General features: G+C 40.1%; 1 non-coding gene across 1 annotated transcript; it reads right to left on the bottom strand.

The window, feature by feature from the left end:
* Positions 1-3,044: 3,044 nt before the first annotated feature.
* Positions 3,045-3,151, bottom strand: LOC112731375 (small nucleolar RNA R71). Its single transcript, XR_003167155.1, has one exon. It is a non-coding gene; the product is annotated as a small nucleolar RNA R71 (small nucleolar RNA).
* Positions 3,152-8,556: the final 5,405 nt, after the last annotated feature.

Genomic DNA, 8,556 nt, shown 5'->3' with positions numbered 1-8,556 from the left:
AGAAGGACTGCTGATGCTGATGGATTATGACCTCCCTGCACTCAAAGTGGATTTTTTGGAGCTACAAAACTCGAAATGGCGCGCTTCCAATTGCGTTGGAAAGTAGACATCCAGGGCTTTCCAGCAATATATAATAGTTCATACTTTGGCCAATAATAGACGATGTAAACTGGCGTTCAACGCCAGCTTTCTACCCAAACCTGGCGTCCAGCGCCAGAAAAGGATCCAGAACCAGAGTTGAACGCCCAAACTGGCACAAAAACTGGCGTTCAACTCCACAAATGGCCTCTGCACGTGCAACACTCAAGCTCAGCCCAAACACACACCAAGTAGGCCCAGGAAGTGGATTTATACATCAATTACTTACTCATGTAAACCCTAGTGACTAGTTTATTATAAATAGGACCTCTTACTATTGTATTAGGCATCTTTTGATCATCTTAGGATCTTAGGATCATCTTTGAACGCATTGTTCTTAGACTTTGGGGGCTGGTCATCTCGGCCATGCCTGGACCTTCACTTATGTATTTTCATACGGTAAAGTTTCTACACTCCATAGATTAAGATGTGGAGCTCTGCTGTTCCTCAAAGATTAATGCAAAGTACTACTGTTTTCTATTCAATTCATCTTATTTCACTTCTAAGATATTCATTCGCACCCAAGAACGTGATGAAGGTGATGATTATGTGTGACGCTCATCACCATTCTCCCCTATGAACACATGCCTGACAAACACTTTCGTTCTACATGAAATAAGCTAGAATGAATATCTCTTAGATCTCCTAACCAGAATCTTCGTGGCGTAAGCTAGAATGATGGTGGCATTCAAGAGAATCCGGAAAATCTAAACCTTGTCTGTGGTATTCCGAGTAGGATTCAATGATTGAATGACTGTGACGAGCTTCAAACTCGCGAGTGCTGGGCGTTAGTGACAGACGCAAAAGGAGGGTGAATCCTATTCCAGCATGATCGAGAACCGACAGATGAATGGCGGTGCTGTGATAGAGCATGTGAGCATATCTTTCACTGAGAGGAGGGGATGTAGCCACTGACAACGGTGATGCCCTTGCATAAAGCCAGCCATGGAAAGGAGTGAGACTGGTTGGATGAAGATAGCAGGAAAGCAGAGGTTCAGAGGAACGAAAAGCATCTCCATTCGCTTATCTGAAATTCCTACCAATGATTTACATAAGTATCTCTATCCCTATTTTATTATATAATATTCGAAAACACCAGTATCACTTTATATCTGCCTGACTGAGATTTACAAGGTGACCATAGCTTGCTTCATACCAACAATCTCCGTGGGATTCGACCCTTACTCACGTAAGGTATTACTTGGACGACCCAGTGCACTTGCTGGTTAGTTGTATCGAAGTTGTGACAAATTATGAATGTGTAATCACGATTACGCGTACCAAGTTGCTCACGTGCCAGAAATAGTTTGAGCCTGGACATCACAATTTCGTGCACCAAGAAGCTATTCATACTTGGATCTCTTTTGAACCTTGGAAGAGGAATGAAGAGATCATGCTAGAAATGCTTTCTCATGTTGGACCAAATTGGGTTTGGTTTGGTATGGTGACTATAATCCTACCAACACTTGATTTGGGAATGCATGTGGTATAATCAGTGACCATACTTCATCTCTTCTCATGAGCAATTGACCAAGGAATTGGCTATTGATCAAGATTTGAGAGATTGAATTACCAAGGAATTGGAATTCGATCACTTAAGATTGCCAAGGAGATCAATGAATGCATTGATTGAGGAAGAGATGAAAATGAACTCGATCTGGAGAATGCAACATCTCCTAAGCCCAATGAATCCCCATTTCTGATTTTACCCATTCTCTTTAATTTCTATAATTTACTTTCATGAGCATCTTCCCCTTTCCCGTTTACAATTCTGCAATTTACTTTCCGTCATTTACTTTCAGCTCTTTACTTCCAGCATTTGCATTTTCTGCTATTTACTTTTCCGCCATTTAATTTCCTGCAACTCTCAAACCAAATTCTGCTTCGCTCAACTAGAACATTCCTCTAATTAAAGTTGCTTGACCAATCAATCCCTATGGGATTCGACCTCACTCTATTGTGAGTTTTTACTTGACGACAATTTGGTATACTTGCCGAAGGAAAATTGTTGAGAGACAAGTTTCCGAGCTATCAAGTTTATTGCGCCGTTGCCGGGGATTGATTTTGAATCAACAATGACTAAATTGGAGGATAACTAGATTGAGCATTTTTCTTTTGTTTGATTTAAATTTCTGTTTGAGTTAATTACTTTCAGTTTTAGTTATTTTCCTCCCTTCCCCCTACTCCTTTTTCTTAGTTATTTACTATTTAGTTCACTAACCCACTAACTGTTTGATATATTGCATCACTCACACTAACAGCAATTTTAACAAGAGTACTTTCTGTAATTATTTCCTTGCTTGTGCCTTGTTGGTTGTATGACAGGGAGAAGAAGCGGGGCTTCAACTTCCTTTGATTCTGAACCTGAGAGGACCTTCCTTAGATTAAGGAGGGAAGCAAGAGGAAAGAGAGTAGTTGGCGCTGAGGAAGAGGAGGAGTACTTTGAATCAGATATGGATGAAAACATGGAAAACCATCATGAAGAAGAGGCTCACAACCATGGCAGAGAAGGTCTAGCAAATCATGCTGGGCAAGAGAGAAGAGTTCTAGGCTCTTACATCAACCCAAACCCAGGAAACTGTGGGAGTAGCATCCAAAGGCCAACCATACATGCCAATGACTTTGAACTAAAGCCACAGCTCATGACCCTTGTTCAGAACAACTGTTCATTCGGAGGAGGTGTCCAAGAAGACCCCAATCAACATCTAACCACCTTCCTGAGGATATGTGATACTGTGAAGTCTAATGGTGTTCATCCTGACACCTATAGACTACTTCTGTTCTCTTTCTCACTTAAGGACAAGGCATCTAAATGGCTGGAATCCTTCCCAAAGGAGAGTTTAGCAACCTGGGAAGATGTGGTCAACAAATTCTTGGCAAGATTCAATCCTCCTCAACGGATCAACAGGCTGAGAGCTGAGGTGCAAACATTTAGGCAGCAGGATAGTGAGACTCTATATGAAGCATGGGAGAGGTTCAAGGACCTGACAAGAAGGTGCCCACCAGATATGTTCAATGAATGGGTGCAGCTACACATTTTCTATGAAGGCCTTTCTTATGAATCAAAGAAGGCAGTAGACCATTCATCCGGGGGATCTCTGAACAAGAAGAAGACCATTGAGGAGGCCATAGATGTCATTGAAACTGTAGCAGAGAATGACTATTTCTATGCTTCTGAAAGAGGCAACACTAGAGGAGTGATGAAACTAAACAATGTGGATGAACTGCTGGCCCAAAACAAGCTTATTACCAAGCAGCTGGCTGACCTCACCAAGAAGATGGAGGGGAACCAAGTGGCAGCAATCACCACCTCATCAGCAACCCAAGAAGGAGTGAATGCTGAGGCAGAGGAGGAGCAAGAACAAGCCAACTACATTGAAAACTCACCCAGGCAGACCCATGATCCTTACTCTAAAACTTACAACCCTGGTTGGAGGAATCACCCAAACTTTGGGTGGGGAAATCAACAAGATCAAAGCCAAGATCAGAGACGTCACAACCCTAACAACCATGCAGCTCACCAAAATTCCACACAGAGATCATATCAGCACCACCCTAATAACACCTCTCCACATCCATACCAAAACCAAAATGACCCAACTCACCCATCCACTCTCAACTCACCATCATCTGAAGAAAGACTCTCCAAAATTGAGACTCTGCTTGAAGGCATATGCAAAGAGATTCAAGATAATAAGGTATTCAAAGAGGAGGTGCGAGCTAGTATCAAGAACTAGGGGGACACCATCAAGAGGCTGGAATTTCAAGTGGGATACTTATCTGAAAAGATTCCCAAACCTACTGATAGCTTCCCAAGTGACACAAAGAAAAATCCGAGAGGTGAAGCAAAGAAAGTCAGATGGGAAGATTGCAAGATGGTTACTATAAGCAATAAGGAGACTGAGGAAAAGCAAAACAAGCCATTAGAACAACTTGGAGAGACATTAGCAGAGAAACAGGGAAAAGATCACCAAGAACCCAAAATTTCACAGAAAGAGCTGACACAGAAGGAGCTGCTGAAACTCTATGCACCGTTTCCCCAATTACTCAATGGTGCTGTAGAGAAGAGAATATACTCAAGGTTTCTTGACCTGTTTGCATCCTTCCATGTAAACATACCATTCATCAAGGCCCTCCAACAAATGCTCTCATATATTAAGTATATGAAGGAGCTGCTGACCAGGTAAAGCTCACTCAAGGGAGGACAAATGATAGTGATGAATAAGGAGTGCAGTGCTCTCATTCAACCAGAGTTGCCTATAAAAAGGAAGGACCCAGGGAGTTTTCACATCCCCTGTGCCATAGGAGAAACAATGTTTGATAAACGTAGACTCTAACGTAAGGGGAAGGGAGGACTCTCAACGTTATTGGAAAAGGTGAGCCCCAATAACGTGTGCGAAGGACCAAGAGGCAATGTTAGTGGTCACGTTGGTTCCACTAACATTCAAGTTAACGTGGATCATCCCTGGGTGAGGAACGTTAGTGGAAAAGGTGATTGCCACTAACGTTCTCGAACCCACACTCTCACTTAACGTTAACACCACTAACGTCCTGAGCTAAACACCCTGCCTACTCCACACTTTCTCTCTGCAAGTAAAGCTAAGCCCACTGCAAAAGATAACTGCTTCAAACTCAAGATCCAAAGGCCCATATCCAAGACTTGAAGAACCAACTAGAAGATCAGAAGAGTGGTATATATAGGGGTAGTTTTGAATAAGAAAGAAGCTTTTGGGGGGATGGGAAATTGAGAACTACTCTCCGTATAATTTACTTTCTCTGCACTTCTAGTTTTCATGATGTATTCTCCATCTTTGTTTTCCATTTCCAGAGCTATGAACAACTAAACCCCTTTCATTGGGTTAGGGAGCTCTGTTGTAATTTGATGGATCAATACTAATTTTCATTACTCTTCTTCTATCTTTTCTCTTGATTTTACTAGAAAGCTTTCAATCTTCATCCCATTGGGTAATTATCTTGGAAAAGAAGCTATTCATACTTAGATCTCTTCTGAACCTTGGAAGAGGAATGAAGAGATCATGCTAGAAATGCTTTCTCATGTTGGACCAAATTGGCTTTGGTTGGGTATGGTGACTATAATCCTACCAACACTTGATTTGGGAATGCATGTGGTATAATCAGTGACCATACTTCATCTCTTCTCATGAGCAATTGACCAAGGAATTGGCTATTAATCAAGATTTGAGAGATTGAATTACTAAGGAATTGGAATTCGATCACTTAAGATTGCTAAGGAGATCAATGAATGCATTGATTGAGGAAGAGATAAAAATGAACTTGATCCAGAGAATGTAACATCTCCTAAGCCCAATGAATCCCCATTTCTGATCTTACCCATTCTCTTTAATTTCTGCAATTTACTTTCATGAGCATCTTCCCCATTCCCATTTACAATTCTGCAATTTACTTTCCGTCATTTACTTTCAGCTCTTTACTTCCAACATTTACATTTTCTGCTATTTACTTTTGCCGCCATTTAATTTCCTGCAACTCTCAAACCAAATTCTGCTTCGCTCAACTAGAACATTCCTCTAATTAAAGTTACTTAACCAATCAATCCCTATGGGATTCGACCTCACTCTATTGTGAGTTTTTACTTGACGACAATTCGGTATACTTGCCGATGGAAAATTATTGAGAGACAAGTTTCCGAGCTATCAGACACCAAAGTTAGAAATTTTCAAACTTTAGACACTAACAAATTGAAAATGCATATGAAAAACTAGAAAAGACACAAAACAAGAAAATATAAAGATCAAACAAGAAGACTAGCCAAGAATAACTTGAAAATCATGAAGAATGCAATGTATGAAATTTTTGAAAATAATATTTAGAAAATTAAAAAGATGCAATTGACACCAAACTTAAAATTTGACTCTAGACTCAAGCAAAAAACACAAAAAATATTTTTGATTTTATGATTTTGTAAATTTTTTTGTATTTTTCGAAAATTAATTGGGAAAAATGAAAAAAGAAAAAAAATTTTTTTTGAAATTTTCAAAAATAAGAATAATAAAAATAAAAAGGTTAAAATTAAAATAAAATTACCTAATCTGAGCAACAGGATGAACCGTCAGTTGTCCAAACTTGAACAATCCCCGGCAACGGCACCAAAAACTTGGTGTGCAGAAATTGTGACGGTTCCATTCCTTGGTAACAGCGCTAAAAACTCAATACGCACGTTCATAATCTTAGTTCTTTGTCACAACTTCGCACAACTAACCAGCAAGTGCACTGGGTCATCCAAGTAATAAACCTAACGTGAGTAAGGGTCGATCCCACGGAGATTGTCAGCTTGAAGCAAACTATAGTCATCTTGTAAATCTCAGTCAGGCAGATTCAATTGATTATGGAGATTTAATAATTAAAAGATAAATAAAACGTAAATTAAAGATAGAGATACTTATGTAATTCATTGGTGAGAATTTCAAATAAGCGTATAGAGATGCGTTCGTTCCTCCTGAACCTCTGCTTTCCTGTTGCCTTCATCCAATCATTCATACTCCTTTCTATGGCAAGCTGTATGTTAGGCATCACCGTTGTCAATGGCTACATCCTCTCCTCTCAGTGAAAATGGTCCAATGCGCTGTCACTGCATGGCTAATCATCTGTCGGTTCTCGATCATACTGGAATAGGATCCATTGATCCTTTTGCGTCTGTCACTACGCCCAGCACTCGCGAGTTTGAAGCTCGTCGCAACCATCCCTTCCCAGATCCTACTCGGAATACCAAAGACAAGGTTTAGACTTTCCAGATCTCAGAAATGGTCACCCATGGGTTCTAACTTATACCACGAAGACTCTAATATCTCAGACTCGGTCCCCTGTATTAGATATCTAAGAGATACTCATTCTGTCTAAGGTAGAACGGAAGTGGTTGTCAGGCACGCGTTCATGGGTTGGGAATGGTGATGACTGTCACGATCATCACATTCATATTGAGGTGCGAATGAATATCTTAGAATCGGAATAAGCTTGAATTGAATAGAAAAATAATAGTACTTTGTATTAATTCATGAGGAACAGCAGAGCTCCACACCTTAATCTATGGTGTATAGAAACTCTACTGTTGAAAATACATAAGTGATAATGGAGTTCATTGGTCTCGGCCCCAGAGGGGAACCGGAGTAACCAAGACTTAAAATGATCCCAAGATGTAAATACAATAGTAAAAAGTCCTATTTATGCTAAACTAGTTACTAGGGTTTACAGAAATGAGGAAATGATGCAGAAATCCACTTCCGGGGCCCACTTGGTGTGTGCTTGGGCTGAGCATTGAGCTTTACACGTGTAGAGGCTTCTCTTGGAGTTGAACGCCAGTTTATAACCTGTTTCTGGCGTTTAACTCCACTTTGCAACCTGTTTCTGGCGTTTAACTCCAGAATGCAGCATGGAACTGGCGTTGAACGCCAGTTTGCGTCATCTAAACTCAGGCAAAGTATGGACTATTATATATTCCTGGAAAGCCCTACATGTCTACGTTCAAACGCAATTAAGAGCGCACCATTTGGAGTTCTGTAGCTCCAGAGAATCTTCTTTGAGTGCAGGGAGGTCAGAATCCAACAGCATCTGCAGTCCTTCTTCAACCTCTGAATCTGATTTTTGCTCAAGTCCTTCAATTTCAGCCAGAAATTACCTGAAATCACAGAAAAATACACAAACTCATAGTAAAGTCCAGAAATGTAAATTTTATTTAAAAACTAATAAAAATATACTAAAAACTAACTAAATCATACTAAATGCTATGTAAAAACAATGCCAAAAAGCGTATAAATTATCCGCTCATCAATCTTCATCCTCATCAGAGGATGAGTAGTCATTAAAACTCATGCACTACAGAGGTGAATTCAAAGGAACCTCTATCATCTTTATGGTTTCCTTTGGTTCTGGGCTAGAGGGTTCTTGAGTGTGGTTTAAGCACTCAAAGGGTGTGCTTTGACTAGCATTCAACGCGAGCTCTGTTAGCTCTTTCGATGTTGAACACCCTTGCTGTCCACCCTGAATGGCATTAAACGCCAGTCCTTCTAGCATTCTGGGTGTTGAACGGCCAGTGGTGCGGTAATTTACAACCACACTTACTAACCGGCAAGTGCACCGGGTCGTACCAAGTAATACCTTACGTGAGTAAGGGTCGATCCCACGAGGATTGATGGACCAAGCAACAATAGTGTTTGATAGGCTTAGTTAGACAAACAGAAAATAGTGTTGAGATACAGTATAAAAGAGATTGAATAATATAAAAAATATTAAAGATAGGCAGATAAATAAGTTGGGAATAATATATGGAGAAGGCAGTTAAGGTTTCAGAGTTATCTATTTTCTGGATTGACTTTTCTTATTAACTATTTTAATCATGCAAGATTTAATTCTTGGCAAACTATTTGTGACTAGACCCTAATT

Source organism: Arachis hypogaea, chromosome 12 (assembly GCF_003086295.3).
Source record: "Arachis hypogaea cultivar Tifrunner chromosome 12, arahy.Tifrunner.gnm2.J5K5, whole genome shotgun sequence".
Lineage (NCBI taxonomy): Eukaryota > Viridiplantae > Streptophyta > Magnoliopsida > Fabales > Fabaceae > Arachis > Arachis hypogaea.
The sequence above is the reverse complement of the archived record's forward strand: the minus strand, read 5'-3'. Positions and strand labels throughout refer to the sequence as shown.